Here is a 21,999-nt window from a genome sequence, read left to right on the forward strand (position 1 = left end):
CGGGGCATGAATATTCTCTGCTGGTTCCAAAGTTCTATCTTCAGGAGCATATCCTACCCAATCTACAAGATATTGTAGTCTCCCATGATGTCTCCGTGAATCCACAATACGACTGACTTCATACTCTAGTTCCCCGTTAATGGTAATTGGAGGAGGTGGAGGTTCAGGATATGAAGGAGTGACAAAAGGTTTGAGCAGAGAGGTATGAAATTCAGGATGGATACGCATGTCTGATGGCAATTCTAATTTCATGCCTACTGGGTTAACTACCTGTGCTATAGTGAAAGGACCCATATATCTTGGTTGAAGTTTACGTAGTGCGGGTAATTTAAGGTTCTTCGCGGCTAGCCATACCCGGTCTCCCACTACGTATTCAGGTGCAGGCTGCCTACGAGTGTCAGCGTATTTTTGCATCTGTTGTTTGGCTTCAAATAGTTCTAGTTTGGCCTTTTCCCAAATAGAGTTAAGTAGCTTGTGGTGTTCAGCGACCACTGGCACATCCAGCATTTCTTTCGAGAGGTGTAAAGGGAGGAATTTAGGATGACAGCCAGAAACAAAGTAAAAAGGAGAGATCTTGGAAGCAGAGTGTGTAGAAATATTATAAGAGAACTCTGCTAATGGGAGAGCTAGAACCCAGTCACTGGTAGTGGTGCTAAGTAAACACCGCAAAAACTGCTCAAGAGTTTGATTGGTTCTCTCTGTCTGCCCATCCGTTTGAGGATGGAAAGTCGAAGAGAGCCTGTGATCTATGTGAAGTGCAGTGCATAGTCCTTGCCAGAATTTAGACACAAACTGAGGGCCTCGGTTATGAAACAATCACAGAGGGTAACCCATGCGATCTCACTATGTTTTCTATGAATACCTCAGCCAGTTCTTTGGTTTTGGGAAGCTTCTTGAGAGGAATGAAATGTGCCATTTTGGATAACATATCCACTACTACAAGTATAACCGTAAACCCTCTGTTGACGGGGAGATCTTTAATAAAAATCCATGCTGATACAGGACCAAGGGCAATCAGGGACTGGAAGAGGTTGTAAGAACCCAGAAGTTGCACAATGTAGTGTTTTCTATCAAGCGCATGTGGGACAAGCTTTAACAAATGCAGAAATGTCCTGAGACATCCCTTTCCACCAGAACCATCTCTGACAGGTTTGCAGAGTCTTTTCTCCACCAGGGTGCGCGGCCATGGGTAAAATATGACACCATTTCATAATCTGTAGTCTTGTGTTTTCTGAAGGGATGAACAAACGGTTTTTGTGGTAGAACAATCCCTTCATGATTTTATTTAAAGATCTGCCAACCATTTTTTCCGTGATCCATTTTAGCGAACTCCTGCTCTAATTGTAAGAAAAAAGAGTCAGAGTCCACCTCTTGATAGCTCACCCAGTGCTATGATTTTATGCTCTGGTATAAAGGGTACAGGGGTCTCCTCAATAAACTTGTAATCTGTTCCTAACCGTGATAAGGCATCTGCTTTGCCATGCTTGGTCCCTGGATGAAAGGTGATGACAAAGTCATATTCAGAAAATAAGGAAACCCATTTCATCTGCCTGGGGGTGAGGGCTTTGGTACACCGAAAAAACTGGAGGTTCCTATGGTCAGAGTAAATAGTAATGGTGTGAGGAGATCCTAACAGATAGTGACGCCACTCTTGGAAGGCCATCTTGATAGCTAAGATTTCTCTTTCCCCTATGGTATAATTCCGTTCTGCTTGTGATAGGGTTTTCAAAAAATAGGCTACGGGATGGAGGGTGCCTGATTTTACATCTCTCTGTGACAAGACCCCCTACTGCGTACTGAGAGGCATCAGCTTCCACAAAATATGGCTGCGTCTCATCAGCTTGTCTCATAATGGGGACCAATGTAAATCTGTTCTTCAAGTCATGGAAGGCGATCTCAGCAGCATTATCCCATTTGAATGCTTCTCTCTTTTTAGTAACCTGGTTATTGGAGCCACTAATTCAGAGAAATGACGTATAAATCTCCGATAAAAATTGGTGAATCCTACAAAAGGTTGTACTTATTTGACAGTTTTGGGGCTAGACCAGTTGGTGATGGCAGATACTTTAGTAGGATCCATGGGAACACCCTCAGGGCATATAAAAAAGCCCAAGAAGTCCACTTTCCGTGAATGGAAGAGACACTTATCCAGTTTGGCAAACAACTGATTATCTTGGAGCCTTTGGAGTATTAACCTTACATGCTCCACGTGCTCCTGTTCATTCTGAGAATAAATCAAGATGTCGTCAATGTAGACGATAACAAATATGTCAAGATATTCTCGGAGCGTCTCATTTACAAAAAATTGAAATGCCGCAGGGTCATTGCATAAAGCCGAAAGGCATTACACAGTATTCATATAGTCCGAACTTAGTGCGGAAGGCCGCCTTCCACTCATCTCCCTCCCGGACTCTGATCAGATGGTAAGACCCCCTTAAATCAAGCTTAGTAAAGATCTTGACTTTACGCACCTGATCCAAAAGATTGGAGATGAGTGGAAGAGGGTATTTGTTTTTTACCGTCACCTTGTTCAGGGCCCGATAATCCGGGCATGCTCTCAATCACCCTTCTCTCTTAGAAATAAAAAAAATTGGAGAGGATACTGGAGAGGTTGAATGACAGATAAAGCCTTTCTTTAACATGTCTTGCAGATACTCAGAAAGGTAATTATTCTCTTGATCCGTTAAAGCATGTACTCTGCTAACAGGCAACTCAGCATCAGGAATCAGATCTATCCTACAATCATAGGCTCTATGTGGGGGAAGCGCACCAGCCTTCACCTCATCAAATACATCAGCGAATTCCAGATACTCAGGAGGCAAACTAGGAGATTCGGTATTGGAAATAGCACAACACAAGGGAGCTTGCCATAAAGCCGTTTCTTGGTAGCAGTGTAACATACAATGTGAGGACGGAAGTGTTACTTTCCTAGCGACCCAATCTATGTGCAGATTGTCCAGTTGTAGCCAGGGCACTCCATGAATAGCCCCAAAATTTGGGGTGTCTATGAGATCAAAGGAGATCACTTCTGAATGTCCGTTATCGCATACCATGATAAGATTAGGGGTATGGTACTCCATTAATCCAGAGGACAACTCGGTCCCATCTACTGCTCTTACTCTTTCAGGTTGAGCCTTCGGAATAAATTCTAATCCTAGAGCTTTGGCGACATTGATATCTAGAAAATGTCCTGTAGCCCCAGAATCTATCAATATCCACATGGTTTTTCTATGTTGGGACGGTAAAATAAAGACAACCGTGAGAGCAAAATGTTTAGGCACAGCAGGAAGAGTGTTTGATGAGGACTGTGAGAACTGTAACAGGGATGGACTTGGAGGAGCGGTCTCTGGACTCTCCAAGTCGATTAGTTTTCCAACGACACCGCTGCCCCTGAACTGACCACTGAACCTTTCAGAGTAGTCTTAGGTTTCACAGGGCATTCTCTGGCAAAATGCCCACCTTTACCACAATAAAGACAAATATTCAGTTTTCTTCTTTCCCTCGTTCATCTGTGGACAAAGGACCCCTTACTCTTCCTATTTGCATAGGTTCGCTAGTATCTTTATTTTCTTTCTTTTCACTTTGTGAAAGGAAAAGGCGAGGATATTCTCCTTTAGTCTTTTCACCTCTTCTTTCTGTCAAGCGATGATCCAGTTTGACCACTAAATCCATGAAGGCTGAGCACTACTCTGGGGGATCCACTATTTGTGACAAGATATCTTTGAGCTCGTCTCTTAATCCCCTATAAAACAGGGCCGTTCTCTTCTCCTCAAGCCACCGAGTCTCCGTAACCAACCAATTGAAAGTGGTAATATAAGTCAGTAAGTCTTTCGAGCCTTGTTTGAGATTAAGGAGCTCATTGTCACTGGCCTGCATGTAAGAATGACGAGCAAAAAGACTTCTCATACACTCCTTGAACTGAGATAAATCATACAGAATGGGATCGTCATTTTCTACCAGAGGCACAGCCAAAAGGGCTGCATTCCGACTTAAATAAGATATAATAATGGCTACTTTAGCTGCGGCATACAGAAAGGAGGCCGCTCGACATAAAAACTGTAGGTGGCATTGATTCATAAATACAGTCTACTTATTGCTATACCGATTAAACCTTTCTGGCATGGCTAATGGTGTCTGTGGTGGAGTAACTACAGTCACATTAACAGGAGTTGTAGTAGTTGTAGAGGGAGCACTGGTGGCGGGGGAAGGGACCTGAAAATGACCTGACTGAATGTAACTGTGTTTATACTTGGGGTTTGTTTCTGTCACAGAAGTCTCTAATTGTTTTTGAGTTTTCAAAACATCAAGTTCAGTTACTAGATGCTGATTCTCCCCCGTAGGAGTCTAAGTTCTGTTTGCAAATTAACTACTGTGGCTGCTAACTCAGTCATGGTGACTTCAGGATTGTCAAGGGACAAGGATTCAGACATAAGCGTGTCATAAGAAGCGCCCTTGTTCATCTTCGATGAGGGGATTTTTTATGTTTGTGGGCTTGGCTTTCTGTGAGGGTTTCTGATTCCCAGACCGGCTGAACCAAGATCCACGGGAGCGAAGATGACGTCTCTTCACTCATGTAGGGTATAGCCACCTCAAACCAATTAGACACACTGAGATATACTGATACCCCCAGGGAGTGGAGAGACAGGAAAGGACCACCTGGACGTCTTTCTGAATTAAGGTACTGTAAATCGGATAATCCTGCAGAGGGACAGGGAGATAAAAGTAAGAAATTTATAGAGGTATGAAAGCTGTGCTTGAAGTAAATTCTAAAAGTCAAGAATTTCACATTGTATGCTTGCCCATACTTACATGTACTTTAATCGTATGAACTTAAATGCGTCTCTCAAGAAATTTCAAAGGAAGTAAAAGATAAGCAGTGTTTCTTTAGCAGTTTTCTTTAGCAGTGTCCTTTAGCAGTGTTCTTTTAGCGCCCAAGTATGAAAGAGTCCAAAGAAAAAAGAAACAGGTCCACTATTTGCAGCTTGAATAAAGGTAAAGTCTTCAGGAGGACAAGCGGCCAAAAAAGTATATATATATATATTAACTGGAGGCAGGAGGCAGGTAGAACTAATAGGGAGCAGTGAGTGATTTCACTCTGTGAACTGTGTGTGTCAGATTTAGGCAGGTTGGAATTTAAGCGCGCACACAAACGTTTAAAACAATAAAATGCCCATGTCAAGGAAGAAGTACTTCTCAATGAAAGCCCAGCTCCACCATAGAAAATAGTCAGGATGTGATTAATGGCACGTCTCGCGCCATCAGTGGGAAAAGAAAGACACGCCTCGCGTCCGAAGCAGGGAAAACCAGGCGACTCTAGCCCGACCTTGCGCTGGGTAAACAAAAAGTTAAGCAGCATTTGAGCGCGTGCAGAGCGACCTCGCGCTCGAGAGGCAAAGCCGCTTTTGAATGGGTGCAGCTCAATATCAAAAAACTGTGCTCAGGATTTAACTCTGGGGGGAATCCACTTTGTAGAAACAAGTCATTAGCACGATACCACAACGGGAAATCCAAAACTTGAGCAGGCAGGGAAAAGGGGTGTGGTCCAATCCAGGAAGGAAAGCCAAGCACCTGATACCAGGAGAAGGCAGTCTATATGCTGTAGCACGTCAGTTGACTGCTCCTATTGCAGCATGGGAAAGCATACAAGGTGACTTCCTTCAAAGTGAATTCTGGGACTAGTGGTTCCTTGAGGGTGGAGGGACAGTGAAAGGGTGGAAGAGGCCTGACGGCTTACAGTGGGAGGGTAAAAATTACTATTCCCACTCCAGAGAGTGCAACCGTAGGGAAAGCGTTGGATAGCATAGGGGTCAAAATTACTATTCCCACTCCAGAGAGTGCAACAGTAGGGAAAGCGTTGGATAGCCTAGGGGTAAAAAATACTATTCACACTCTAGTGAGTTTAACAGTAGAGAAAGTAATGATTTAATATATTAATAAAAATAAATTAAATATCGATACCAATAAAAAAATAATTAAAATTGATTATCAATGTAATATTAAGTAATAATTAATTAATTAGAAATACAAATAAATAGTAGTCATTAAAATTAATTACCTCTTCATAATTAACAACTAATTAATTTTCAGTAACAACAACTAATCAATAATACAAATTAATACCAATTAATAATTAATTAACAGTAAATTAATTATCAATACACAAAAAGTATTTTTAATATGTAATTAATTACAATTAAATTATTTCCCACCATATTCCCCTATAAACCCACAATCCGCTACAGAAAATACATTAACAAAATTATTGTAATTATCAATTATTCAATTAATGCAAATTAATTATCAATTAAGAAAAGTTAATTACCAATTACAAATTAATAAACAATAAATAAAAAATCAATACCAATAAATAAATAAAAAATGTTTACTTAATTACAATTAAATTACTTCCCACCCTATTCCCCTATAAACCCACAACCTGCTACGGAAAATAAGTTAATAAAATTAAAATCATTATCATTTAATCAATTAATAAAAATTAATTACCAATTAAAAATTAATTAACAATAAATTCAAAATGAATACCAATAAATAAATAAAAATATTTAATTAATTACATTTAAATTACTTCCCATCCTATTCCCCTATAAATCCACTACCCGCTACATTACTAAAAAGCAAAATTAAATTAAAAATAATTAGTAACTTCTCAAAATTAATATTTAATTTAATATAGTTAAGTTACTTCCCACCCTATTCCACTATAAACCCACAACCTGCTACAGAATTAAATTACGCAAAAATTAGATAACATAAAATTCATTACTTAAAATAAATTACAACTCTAATATACACTTTTCACGCATATACTGACATACAAAACACTCTGAAAAATGTGATATTATTAAAAATTCGATATATTTTAACACCTATATTATATACTTCGATATTTTGACTTTCTATATTTAAAAAATCGATATTATATTACTCAATTCGATATTTTTCACCACTATATTGTGTCCATTCGATATTTTGTCCATTCTATATTTTTACTTCGATATTATGGCTATTCTAAATTTTGTATTTGATCTTATGTCTAGTTTCCATATACAACATGTTTAAACTTTACAGAAACACACAGTCACTGGATGATGTCATCAGTGTTGTCACTGACCATGCTATGAATGATGTAATATGTGACATCATGAGCAGTGCATTGCCGGGCGTGAGTTATAGTTAGCTGATCTAACTATAACAGTGGAATTTCTATGGTTCTGTACGAGTGAAATGTCTAGCTAACTATAACGCCCCGAAACCTACGTTTTTTTTCAGTGAATTTCTGAGATTTTTTAAATGCAAATTTCTAACTATAACTTCTGAGATATATATATATATATATATATATATATATATATATATATATATATATATATATATATATATATATATATATATATATATGAAAACAGATCCTTCCAAACGAAAAGAAAACAGCGACCCAGGAGGAAACGGTGGAGACACTGGTTTAATGACACAAATGCGAATGCATTTCGGCAGCCATTCTGCCTTCCTCAGCGCCCAAAGCGTCCTACCAGCGAGATGTCATGCTGCAGGTAAGTCCCTCTTTTAACCGCCTGCTAATGCAGGCACAGCTCTGCCCCTAAGGTTAAGTTCCCACACCTGTGTGAATCCCGCGTGTGGTGCAGGACTACAGATCCCAGAATGCATCCAATTGGGGCCTGGAACCTAGGTGCAGGAAGATACCGTGGATGGTGCAATGTCAGAGCGGGTGGGCAGGGAAACAGCGTGAGCCTCTGGAGTTGCTGTGTTGGAAATACCTCTTTGGTGTGCCACTTGCCCGGTGCCTCCTCCGGTCCCCCAATACCATCACAGCCACGAACACCGAAAAAGTCATTGAAGCAGGGGATGAACCACGATGTGTTCTACCCAGCATGAAATTGTCCATTTCAAGACTGCTCGCTTTTCTCTTCGGCTTCAGTGGCGGGCTTCCAGCCGGTCCAACAAACGCTGGCAAAATACACCGGACTACAGGAGTCCGAAAGTTCCAGTGAAGCTGGTCGCCCAAAACGTGACAGGGGTCATCTGCAAAAGCGCCTCTGGCTAGCGCTGTAGTTATGAAAACAGATCCTTCCAAACGAAAAGAAAATAGCGACCCAGGAGGAAACGGTGGAGACACTGGTTTAATGACACAAATGCGAATGCATTTCGGCAGCCATTCTGCCTTCCTCAGCGCCCAAAGCGTCCTACCAGCGAGATGTCATGCTGCAGGTAAGTCCCTCTTTTAACCGCCTGCTAATGCAGGCACAGCTCCGCCCCTAAGGTTAAGTTCCCACACCTGTGTGAATCCCGCGTGTGGTGCAGGACTACAGATCCCAGAATGCATCCAAGTGGGGCCTGGAACCTAGGTGCAGGAAGATACCGTGGATGGTGCAATGTCAGAGCGGGTGGGCAGGGAAACAGCGTGAGCCTCTGGAGTTGCTGTGTTGGAAATACCGCTTTGGTGTGCCACTTGCCCGGTGCCTCCTCCGGTCCCCCAATACCATCACAGCCACGAACACCGAAAAAGTCATTGAAGCAGGGGATGAACCACGATGTGTTCTACCCAGCATGAAATTGTCCATTTCAAGACTGCTCGCTTTTCTCTTCGGCTTCAGTGGCGGGCTTCCAGCCGGTCCAACAAACGCTGGCAAAATACACCGGACTACAGGAGTCCGAAAGTTCCAGTGAAGCTGGTCGCCCAAAACGTGACAGGGGTCATCTGCAAAAGCGCCTCTGGATAGCGCTGTAGTTATGAAAACAGATCCTTCCAAACGAAAAGAAAACAGCGACCCAGGAGGAAACGGTGGAGACACTGGTTTAATGACACAAATGCGAATGCATTTCGGCAGCCATTCTGCCTTCCTCAGCGCCCAAAGCGTCCTACCAGCGAGATGTCATGCTGCAGGTAAGTCCCTCTTTTAACCGCCTGCTGTTATATAAATATTCACTGAAAAAAATAGACAAAAAATATAGGTTTTACAGAAGTTATAGTTAGGAATTCGCATTTAAAAAACCTAGAAATTCACTGAAAAAAACATAGGTTATAGGGAAAGTTATAGTTAGTTGGACATTTCTCTCATACAAAACCCGAGAAATTCCCCCTTTATAGTTAGTTCAGCTAACTATAACTTGCGCCCCCGCAATACACTGCGGATTACGTCACAGATTACATCATTCATGACATGGGCATTGATATCACTGATGACATCATCCACTTGATACATTCATGCATCTTCTCACACCCTAATATAACCTTTGATACATCCACTCTAAATTACAGGCTGTCATTCTCAAAACCACAGACACTCTAACACCAATAACTACATACCCACTCACTGATTCTTAGGTTTACACACATATCCACTCACTCACTCACCTATACAGTCACTCATACTTATGGTCACTCAGTACAGGACTATCATATGCACTCATACAACTATATAGACACTACCACACCACCACTCATCCATAGAGGTGCTCCCACACCTAGACAGTCATGAAAATAATTAATCACACTGCCATTTACTTACCTATACAGTTATACACACACCAGCTCAATTACTCATACAAATACTAGCACATTCTTACGCTCTTATACAATCACTGATACAAGCACACACTCATCCATACAGCCACTCTCAAAATCACACACTCTCACTTATAGCCATTTATATACTCCAACACTCATATATACATCCTTTCACATATGTAGTTACTCACACATGTACCACTGAGATATACATTCACTCACTAACACATCCATACACACACTCACCCATACAGTCCATCACAGATGCACTCTTGAAACCATGCACCCAGTTTTTCACCCACTCACACATCTATGCACAGAGTCACACACACCCCACCCACACAAACACTCAGGCACCCATACAGATACTCAGACAACCAATCAATAACCCATATAGACACTCATGTAACTATTCGCAAACCCATGCAGCCACTTACACACAAACAGACAGACAGATACAGACATTCACACAGTTTACTCACTAACCCATGCATTCAGTAAGATACGTTTAATCACTCACTTATAGAGTCAGTCATGCACCTACTAAATCATCATTTGAGATGTCATCAGTGATGTCACTGACCATGTCATGAGTGATGTAATATGTGGTGTCATCAGTAGTGCACTATAACGGGGGAATTTCTCTGGTTTTGTACGAGTGAAATGTCCAACTAACTATAACTTTCCCTAAAACCTATGTTTTTTTCAGTGAATTCCTAAGGTTTTTTTAAATGCTAATTTCTAACTATAACATGCCTGAAACTTATGTTTTTTTCAGTGAATTTCAAAGGTTTTTTAAATGCTAATTTCTTACTATAACATGCCTGAAACCTATGGTGTTTTAAATTAATATATATATATATATATATATATATATATATATATATACATCGGACCAAACCCTGTTATCTGCGAGAGCAAAAAGGGCAGGGGATGTCGCCAGGGACCGGACCTTGGTTTTGGCCCTCATCACCTCGAAAATAGGTAGCATGAGGCGAAGGTGAAAAGCAGGAAAGAACAATGTTTTCTACGCATCGCCCCCTTAACGGGGCAGGAATGAGGGAGAAGGGGCAGACTACGAAGACCAGCATGCCTCATTTCACCGAGCCGATTACGGCGCCCACCAGGGGCGAAAACTCCACATTGTCATCAGAGACGCCCACCGGCGGGTTTTTAAACACGCACAGACGAGTCATCAAGAATTGCACACCTCTCCTACCCTGCCGATGCGACTAGCCTCCTTTGAGAAAGGTCTGTGATCAGACCAAAATGCATCAGGAATAGAACAGCTAGAACACTGCAACTGAAATAAAAGACTTTCAAACTCACTTTAAGGAGTGTGGCTTATTCCTCTTACTTTGAAAGAGCCTTGCTGTCATGTATAGCGGCGTGGTCCTGACGCAAAGCACGCACCGCCAACACGAAGAGCTCCCACTACTGCCCGCCATTGGACCAAACCCTGTTTTCTGCAAGAGCAATTAGGGCAGGGGATGTCGCCAGGGACCGGACCTTGGTTTTGGCCCTCATCACCTGAGGAAGGCAGAATGGCTGCCGAAATGCATTCGCATTTGTGTCATTAAACCAGTGTCTCCACCGTTTCCTCCTGGGTCGCTGTTTTCTTTTCATTTGGAAGGATCTGTTTTCATAACTACAGCGCTATCCAGAGGCGCTTTTGCAGATGACCCCTGTCACGTTTTGGGCGACCAGCTTCACTGGAACTTTCGGACTCCTGTAGTCCGGTGTATTTTGCCAGCGTTTGTTGGACCGGCTGGAAGCCCGCCACTGAAGCCGAAGAGAAAAGCGAGCAGTCTTGAAATGGACAATTTCATGCTGGGTAGAACACATCGTGGTTCATCCCCTGCTTCAATGACTTTTTCGGTGTTCGTGGCTGTGATGGTATTGGGGGACCGGAGGAGGCACCGGGCAAGTGGCACACCAAAGCGGTATTTCCAACACAGCAACTCCAGAGGCTCACGCTGTTTCCCTGCCCACCCGCTCTGACATTGCACCATCCACGGTATCCTCCGGTCCCCCAAAGCGTCCTACCAGCGAGATGTCATGCTGCAGGTAAGTCCCTCTTTTACCCGCCTGCTAATGCAGGCACAGCTCTGCCCCTAAGGTTAAGTTCCCACACCTGTGTGAATCCCGCGTGTGGTGCAGGACTACAGATCCCAGAATGCATCCAATTGGGGCCTGGAACCTAGGTGCAGGAAGATACCGTGGATGGTGCAATGTCAGAGCGGGTGGGCAGGGAAACAGCGTGAGCCTCTGGAGTTGCTGTGTTGGAAATACCGCTTTGGTGTGCCACTTGCCCGGTGCCTCCTCCGGTCCCCCAATACCATCACAGCCACGAACACAGAAAAAGTCATTGAAGCAGGGGATGAACCACGATGTGTTCTACCCAGCATTAAATTGTCCATTTCAAGACTGCTCGCTTTTCTCTTCGGCTTCAGTGGCAGGCTTCCAGCCGGTCCAACAAACGCTGGCAAAATACACCGGACTACAGGAGTCCAAAAGTTCCTGTGAAGCTGGTCGCCCAAAACGTGACAGGGGTCATCTGCAAAAGCGCCTCTGGATAGCGCTGTAGTTATGAAAACAGATCCTTCCAAACGAAAAGAAAACAGCGACCCAGGAGGAAACGGTGGAGACACTGGTTTAATGACACAAATGCGAATGCATTTCGGCAGCCATTCTGCCTTCCTCAGCGCCCAAAGCGTCCTACCAGCGAGATGTCATGCTGCAGGTAAGTCCCTCTTTTAACCGCCTGCTAATGCAGGCACAGCTCCGCCCCTAAGGTTAAGTTCCCACACCTGTGTGAATCCCGCGTGTGGTGCAGGACTACAGATCCCAGAATGCATCCAATTGGGGCCTGGAACCTAGGTGCAGGAAGATACCGTGGATGGTGCAATGTCAGAGCGGGTGGGCAGGGAAACAGCGTGAGCCTCTGGAGTTGCTGTGTTGGAAATACCGCTTTGGTGTGCCACTTGCCCGGTGCCTCCTCCGGTCCCCCAATACCATCACAGCCACGAACACCGAAAAAGTCATTGAAGCAAGGGATGAACCACGATGTGTTCTACCCAGCATGAAATTGTCCATTTCAAGACTGCTCGCTTTTCTCTTCGGCTTCAGTGGCGGGCTTCCAGCCGGTCCAACAAACGCTGGCAAAATACACCGGACTACAGGAGTCCGAAAGTTCCAGTGAAGCTGGTCGCCCAAAACGTGACAGGGGTCATCTGCAAAAGCGCCTCTGGATAGCGCTGTAGTTATGAAAACAGATCCTTCCAAACGAAAAGAAAACAGCGACCCAGGAGGAAACGGTGGAGACACTGGTTTAATGACACAAATGCGAATGCATTTCGGCAGCCATTCTGCCTTCCTCAGCGCCCAAAGCGTCCTACCAGCGAGATGTCATGCTGCAGGTAAGTCCCTCTTTTAACCGCCTGCTAATGCAGGCACAGCTCCGCCCCTAAGGTTAAGTTCCCACACCTGTGTGAATCCCGCGTGTGGTGCAGGACTACAGATCCCAGAATGCATCCAATTGGGGCCTGGAACCTAGGTGCAGGAAGATACCGTGGATGGTGCGATGTCAGAGCGGGTGGGCAGGGAAACAGCGTGAGCCTCTGGAGTTGCTGTGTTGGAAATACCGCTTTGGTGTGCCACTTGCCCGGTGCCTCCTCCGGTCCCCCAATACCATCACAGCCACGAACACCGAAAAAGTCATTGAAGCAAGGGATGAACCACGATGTGTTCTACCCAGCATGAAATTGTCCATTTCAAGACTGCTCGCTTTTCTCTTCGGCTTCAGTGGCGGGCTTCCAGCCGGTCCAACAAACGCTGGCAAAATACACCGGACTACAGGAGTCCGAAAGTTCCAGTGAAGCTAGTCGCCCAAAACGTGACAGGGGTCATCTGCAAAAGCGCCTCTGGATAGCGCTGTAGTTATGAAAACAGATCCTTCCAAACGAAAAGAAAACAGCGACCCAGGAGGAAACGGTGGATACACTGGTTTAATGACACAAATGCGAATGCATTTCGGCAGCCATTCTGCCTTCCTCAGCGCCCAAAGCGTCCTACCAGCGAGATGTCATGCTGCAGGTAAGTCCCTCTTTTAACCGCCTGCTAATGCAGGCACAGCTCCGCCCCTAAGGTTAAGTTCCCACACCTGTGTGAATCCCGCGTGTGGTGCAGGACTACAGATCCCAGAATGCATCCAATTGGGGCCTGGAACCTAGGTGCAGGAAGATACCGTGGATGGTGCAATGTCAGAGCGGGTGGGCAGGGAAACAGCGTGAGCCTCTGGAGTTGCTGTGTTGGAAATACCTCTTTGGTGTGCCACTTGCCCGGTGCCTCCTCCGGTCCCCCAATACCATCACAGCCACGAACACCGAAAAAGTCATTGAAGCAGGGGATGAACCACGATGTGTTCTACCCAGCATGAAATTGTCCATTTCAAGACTGCTCGCTTTTCTCTTCGGCTTCAGTGGCGGGCTTCCAGCCGGTCCAACAAACGCTGGCAAAATACACCGGACTACAGGAGTCCGAAAGTTCCAGTGAAGCTGGTCGCCCAAAACGTGACAGGGGTCATCTGCAAAAGCGCCTCTGGCTAGCGCTGTAGTTATGAAAACAGATCCTTCCAAACGAAAAGAAAATAGCGACCCAGGAGGAAACGGTGGAGACACTGGTTTAATGACACAAATGCGAATGCATTTCGGCAGCCATTCTGCCTTCCTCAGCGCCCAAAGCGTCCTACCAGCGAGATGTCATGCTGCAGGTAAGTCCCTCTTTTAACCGCCTGCTAATGCAGGCACAGCTCCGCCCCTAAGGTTAAGTTCCCACACCTGTGTGAATCCCGCGTGTGGTGCAGGACTACAGATCCCAGAATGCATCCAAGTGGGGCCTGGAACCTAGGTGCAGGAAGATACCGTGGATGGTGCAATGTCAGAGCGGGTGGGCAGGGAAACAGCGTGAGCCTCTGGAGTTGCTGTGTTGGAAATACCGCTTTGGTGTGCCACTTGCCCGGTGCCTCCTCCGGTCCCCCAATACCATCACAGCCACGAACACCGAAAAAGTCATTGAAGCAAGGGATGAACCACGATGTGTTCTACCCAGCATGAAATTGTCCATTTCAAGACTGCTCGCTTTTCTCTTCGGCTTCAGTGGCGGGCTTCCAGCCGGTCCAACAAACGCTGGCAAAATACACCGGACTACAGGAGTCCGAAAGTTCCAGTGAAGCTGGTCGCCCAAAACGTGACAGGGGTCATCTGCAAAAGCGCCTCTGGATAGCGCTGTAGTTATGAAAACAGATCCTTCCAAACGAAAAGAAAACAGCGACCCAGGAGGAAACGGTGGAGACACTGGTTTAATGACACAAATGCGAATGCATTTCGGCAGCCATTCTGCCTTCCTCAGCGCCCAAAGCGTCCTACCAGCGAGATGTCATGCTGCAGGTAAGTCCCTCTTTTAACCGCCTGCTAATGCAGGCACAGCTCCGCCCCTAAGGTTAAGTTCCCACACCTGTGTGAATCCCGCGTGTGGTGCAGGACTACAGATCCCAGAATGCATCCAATTGGGGCCTGGAACCTAGGTGCAGGAAGATACCGTGGATGGTGCGATGTCAGAGCGGGTGGGCAGGGAAACAGCGTGAGCCTCTGGAGTTGCTGTGTTGGAAATACCGCTTTGGTGTGCCACTTGCCCGGTGCCTCCTCCGGTCCCCCAATACCATCACAGCCACGAACACCGAAAAAGTCATTGAAGCAAGGGATGAACCACGATGTGTTCTACCCAGCATGAAATTGTCCATTTCAAGACTGCTCGCTTTTCTCTTCGGCTTCAGTGGCGGGCTTCCAGCCGGTCCAACAAACGCTGGCAAAATACACCGGACTACAGGAGTCCGAAAGTTCCAGTGAAGCTAGTCGCCCAAAACGTGACAGGGGTCATCTGCAAAAGCGCCTCTGGATAGCGCTGTAGTTATGAAAACAGATCCTTCCAAACGAAAAGAAAACAGCGACCCAGGAGGAAACGGTGGATACACTGGTTTAATGACACAAATGCGAATGCATTTCGGCAGCCATTCTGCCTTCCTCAGCGCCCAAAGCGTCCTACCAGCGAGATGTCATGCTGCAGGTAAGTCCCTCTTTTAACCGCCTGCTAATGCAGGCACAGCTCCGCCCCTAAGGTTAAGTTCCCACACCTGTGTGAATCCCGCGTGTGGTGCAGGACTACAGATCCCAGAATGCATCCAATTGGGGCCTGGAACCTAGGTGCAGGAAGATACCGTGGATGGTGCAATGTCAGAGCGGGTGGGCAGGGAAACAGCGTGAGCCTCTGGAGTTGCTGTGTTGGAAATACCTCTTTGGTGTGCCACTTGCCCGGTGCCTCCTCCGGTCCCCCAATACCATCACAGCCACGAACACCGAAAAAGTCATTGAAGCAGGGGATGAACCACGATGTGTTCTACCCAGCATGAAATTGTCCATTTCAAGACTGCTCGCTTTTCTCTTCGGCTTCAGTGGCGGGCTTCCAGCCGGTCCAACAAACGCTGGCAAAATACACCGGACTACAGGAGTCCGAAAGTTCCAGTGAAGCTGGTCGCCCAAAACGTGACAGGGGTCATCTGCAAAAGCGCCTCTGGCTAGCGCTGTAGTTATGAAAACAGATCCTTCCAAACGAAAAGAAAATAGCGACCCAGGAGGAAACGGTGGAGACACTGGTTTAATGACACAAATGCGAATGCATTTCGGCAGCCATTCTGCCTTCCTCAGCGCCCAAAGCGTCCTACCAGCGAGATGTCATGCTGCAGGTAAGTCCCTCTTTTAACCGCCTGCTAATGCAGGCACAGCTCCGCCCCTAAGGTTAAGTTCCCACACCTGTGTGAATCCCGCGTGTGGTGCAGGACTACAGATCCCAGAATGCATCCAAGTGGGGCCTGGAACCTAGGTGCAGGAAGATACCGTGGATGGTGCAATGTCAGAGCGGGTGGGCAGGGAAACAGCGTGAGCCTCTGGAGTTGCTGTGTTGGAAATACCGCTTTGGTGTGCCACTTGCCCGGTGCCTCCTCCGGTCCCCCAATACCATCACAGCCACGAACACCGAAAAAGTCATTGAAGCAGGGGATGAACCACGATGTGTTCTACCCAGCATGAAATTGTCCATTTCAAGACTGCTCGCTTTTCTCTTCGGCTTCAGTGGCGGGCTTGCAGCCGGTCCAACAAACGCTGGCAAAATACACCGGACTACAGGAGTCCGAAAGTTCCAGTGAAGCTGGTCGCCCAAAACGTGACAGGGGTCATCTGCAAAAGCGCCTCTGGATAGCGCTGTAGTTATGAAAACAGATCCTTCCAAACGAAAAGAAAACAGCGACCCAGGAGGAAACGGTGGAGACACTGGTTTAATGACACAAATGCGAATGCATTTCGGCAGCCATTCTGCCTTCCTCAGCGCCCAAAGCGTCCTACCAGCGAGATGTCATGCTGCAGGTAAGTCCCTCTTTTAACCGCCTGCTGTTATATAAATATTCACTGAAAAAAATAGACAAAAAATATAGGTTTTACAGAAGTTATAGTTAGGAATTCGCATTTAAAAAACCTAGAAATTCACTGAAAAAAACATAGGTTATAGGGAAAGTTATAGTTAGTTGGACATTTCTCTCATACAAAACCCGAGAAATTCCCCCTTTATAGTTAGTTCAGCTAACTATAACTTGCGCCCCCGCAATACACTGCGGATTACGTCACAGATTACATCATTCATGACATGGGCATTGATATCACTGATGACATCATCCACTTGATACATTCATGCATCTTCTCACACCCTAATATAACCTTTGATACATCCACTCTAAATTACAGGCTGTCATTCTCAAAACCACAGACACTCTAACACCAATAACTACATACCCACTCACTGATTCTTAGGTTTACACACATATCCACTCACTCACTCACCTATACAGTCACTCATACTTATGGTCACTCAGTACAGGACTATCATATGCACTCATACAACTATATAGACACTACCACACCACCACTCATCCATAGAGGTGCTCCCACACCTAGACAGTCATGAAAATAATTAATCACACTGCCATTTACTTACCTATACAGTTATACACACACCAGCTCAATTACTCATACAAATACTAGCACATTCTTACGCTCTTATACAATCACTGATACAAGCACACACTCATCCATACAGCCACTCTCAAAATCACACACTCTCACTTATAGCCATTTATATACTCCAACACTCATATATACATCCTTTCACATATGTAGTTACTCACACATGTACCACTGAGATATACATTCACTCACTAACACATCCATACACACACTCACCCATACAGTCCATCACAGATGCACTCTTGAAACCATGCACCCAGTTTTTCACCCACTCACACATCTATGCACAGAGTCACACACACCCCACCCACACAAACACTCAGGCACCCATACAGATACTCAGACAACCAATCAATAACCCATATAGACACTCATGTAACTATTCGCAAACCCATGCAGCCACTTACACACAAACAGACAGACAGATACAGACATTCACACAGTTTACTCACTAACCCATGCATTCAGTAAGATACGTTTAATCACTCACTTATAGAGTCAGTCATGCACCTACTAAATCATCATTTGAGATGTCATCAGTGATGTCACTGACCATGTCATGAGTGATGTAATATGTGGTGTCATCAGTAGTGCACTATAACGGGGGAATTTCTCTGGTTTTGTACGAGTGAAATGTCCAACTAACTATAACTTTCCCTAAAACCTATGTTTTTTTCAGTGAATTCCTAAGGTTTTTTTAAATGCTAATTTCTAACTATAACATGCCTGAAACTTATGTTTTTTTCAGTGAATTTCAAAGGTTTTTTAAATGCTAATTTCTTACTATAACATGCCTGAAACCTATGGTGTTTTAAATTAATATATATATATATATATATATATATATATATATATATATACATCGGACCAAACCCTGTTATCTGCGAGAGCAAAAAGGGCAGGGGATGTCGCCAGGGACCGGACCTTGGTTTTGGCCCTCATCACCTCGAAAATAGGTAGCATGAGGCGAAGGTGAAAAGCAGGAAAGAACAATGTTTTCTACGCATCGCCCCCTTAACGGGGCAGGAATGAGGGAGAAGGGGCAGACTACGAAGACCAGCATGCCTCATTTCACCGAGCCGATTACGGCGCCCACCAGGGGCGAAAACTCCACATTGTCATCAGAGACGCCCACCGGCGGGTTTTTAAACACGCACAGACGAGTCATCAAGAATTGCACACCTCTCCTACCCTGCCGATGCGACTAGCCTCCTTTGAGAAAGGTCTGTGATCAGACCAAAATGCATCAGGAATAGAACAGCTAGAACACTGCAACTGAAATAAAAGACTTTCAAACTCACTTTAAGGAGTGTGGCTTATTCCTCTTACTTTGAAAGAGCCTTGCTGTCATGTATAGCGGCGTGGTCCTGCCGCAAAGCACGCACCGCCAACACGAAGAGCTCCCACTACTGCCCGCCATTGGACCAAACCCTGTTTTCTGCAAGAGCAATTAGGGCAGGGGATGTCGCCAGGGACCGGACCTTGGTTTTGGCCCTCATCACCTGAGGAAGGCAGAATGGCTGCCGAAATGCATTCGCATTTGTGTCATTAAACCAGTGTCTCCACCGTTTCCTCCTGGGTCGCTGTTTTCTTTTCATTTGGAAGGATCTGTTTTCATAACTACAGCGCTATCCAGAGGCGCTTTTGCAGATGACCCCTGTCACGTTTTGGGCGACCAGCTTCACTGGAACTTTCGGACTCCTGTAGTCCGGTGTATTTTGCCAGCGTTTGTTGGACCGGCTGGAAGCCCGCCACTGAAGCCGAAGAGAAAAGCGAGCAGTCTTGAAATGGACAATTTCATGCTGGGTAGAACACATCGTGGTTCATCCCCTGCTTCAATGACTTTTTCGGTGTTCGTGGCTGTGATGGTATTGGGGGACCGGAGGAGGCACCGGGCAAGTGGCACACCAAAGCGGTATTTCCAACACAGCAACTCCAGAGGCTCACGCTGTTTCCCTGCCCACCCGCTCTGACATTGCACCATCCACGGTATCCTCCGGTCCCCCAAAGCGTCCTACCAGCGAGATGTCATGCTGCAGGTAAGTCCCTCTTTTACCCGCCTGCTAATGCAGGCACAGCTCTGCCCCTAAGGTTAAGTTCCCACACCTGTGTGAATCCCGCGTGTGGTGCAGGACTACAGATCCCAGAATGCATCCAATTGGGGCCTGGAACCTAGGTGCAGGAAGATACCGTGGATGGTGCAATGTCAGAGCGGGTGGGCAGGGAAACAGCGTGAGCCTCTGGAGTTGCTGTGTTGGAAATACCGCTTTGGTGTGCCACTTGCCCGGTGCCTCCTCCGGTCCCCCAATACCATCACAGCCACGAACACAGAAAAAGTCATTGAAGCAGGGGATGAACCACGATGTGTTCTACCCAGCATTAAATTGTCCATTTCAAGACTGCTCGCTTTTCTCTTCGGCTTCAGTGGCAGGCTTCCAGCCGGTCCAACAAACGCTGGCAAAATACACCGGACTACAGGAGTCCAAAAGTTCCTGTGAAGCTGGTCGCCCAAAACGTGACAGGGGTCATCTGCAAAAGCGCCTCTGGATAGCGCTGTAGTTATGAAAACAGATCCTTCCAAACGAAAAGAAAACAGCGACCCAGGAGGAAACGGTGGAGACACTGGTTTAATGACACAAATGCGAATGCATTTCGGCAGCCATTCTGCCTTCCTCAGCGCCCAAAGCGTCCTACCAGCGAGATGTCATGCTGCAGGTAAGTCCCTCTTTTAACCGCCTGCTAATGCAGGCACAGCTCCGCCCCTAAGGTTAAGTTCCCACACCTGTGTGAATCCCGCGTGTGGTGCAGGACTACAGATCCCAGAATGCATCCAATTGGGGCCTGGAACCTAGGTGCAGGAAGATACCGTGGATGGTGCAATGTCAGAGCGGGTGGGCAGGGAAACAGCGTGAGCCTCTGGAGTTGCTGTGTTGGAAATACCGCTTTGGTGTGCCACTTGCCCGGTGCCTCCTCCGGTCCCCCAATACCATCACAGCCACGAACACCGAAAAAGTCATTGAAGCAAGGGATGAACCACGATGTGTTCTACCCAGCATGAAATTGTCCATTTCAAGACTGCTCGCTTTTCTCTTCGGCTTCAGTGGCGGGCTTCCAGCCGGTCCAACAAACGCTGGCAAAATACACCGGACTACAGGAGTCCGAAAGTTCCAGTGAAGCTGGTCGCCCAAAACGTGACAGGGGTCATCTGCAAAAGCGCCTCTGGATAGCGCTGTAGTTATGAAAACAGATCCTTCCAAACGAAAAGAAAACAGCGACCCAGGAGGAAACGGTGGAGACACTGGTTTAATGACACAAATGCGAATGCATTTCGGCAGCCATTCTGCCTTCCTCAGCGCCCAAAGCGTCCTACCAGCGAGATGTCATGCTGCAGGTAAGTCCCTCTTTTAACCGCCTGCTAATGCAGGCACAGCTCCGCCCCTAAGGTTAAGTTCCCACACCTGTGTGAATCCCGCGTGTGGTGCAGGACTACAGATCCCAGAATGCATCCAATTGGGGCCTGGAACCTAGGTGCAGGAAGATACCGTGGATGGTGCGATGTCAGAGCGGGTGGGCAGGGAAACAGCGTGAGCCTCTGGAGTTGCTGTGTTGGAAATACCGCTTTGGTGTGCCACTTGCCCGGTGCCTCCTCCGGTCCCCCAATACCATCACAGCCACGAACACCGAAAAAGTCATTGAAGCAAGGGATGAACCACGATGTGTTCTACCCAGCATGAAATTGTCCATTTCAAGACTGCTCGCTTTTCTCTTCGGCTTCAGTGGCGGGCTTCCAGCCGGTCCAACAAACGCTGGCAAAATACACCGGACTACAGGAGTCCGAAAGTTCCAGTGAAGCTAGTCGCCCAAAACGTGACAGGGGTCATCTGCAAAAGCGCCTCTGGATAGCGCTGTAGTTATGAAAACAGATCCTTCCAAACGAAAAGAAAACAGCGACCCAGGAGGAAACGGTGGATACACTGGTTTAATGACACAAATGCGAATGCATTTCGGCAGCCATTCTGCCTTCCTCAGCGCCCAAAGCGTCCTACCAGCGAGATGTCATGCTGCAGGTAAGTCCCTCTTTTAACCGCCTGCTAATGCAGGCACAGCTCCGCCCCTAAGGTTAAGTTCCCACACCTGTGTGAATCCCGCGTGTGGTGCAGGACTACAGATCCCAGAATGCATCCAATTGGGGCCTGGAACCTAGGTGCAGGAAGATACCGTGGATGGTGCAATGTCAGAGCGGGTGGGCAGGGAAACAGCGTGAGCCTCTGGAGTTGCTGTGTTGGAAATACCTCTTTGGTGTGCCACTTGCCCGGTGCCTCC

The sequence above is a fragment of the Lissotriton helveticus genome, chromosome 7 (assembly GCF_964261635.1).
Source record: "Lissotriton helveticus chromosome 7, aLisHel1.1, whole genome shotgun sequence".
In the NCBI taxonomy this organism is placed as follows: Eukaryota; Metazoa; Chordata; class Amphibia; order Caudata; family Salamandridae; genus Lissotriton; species Lissotriton helveticus.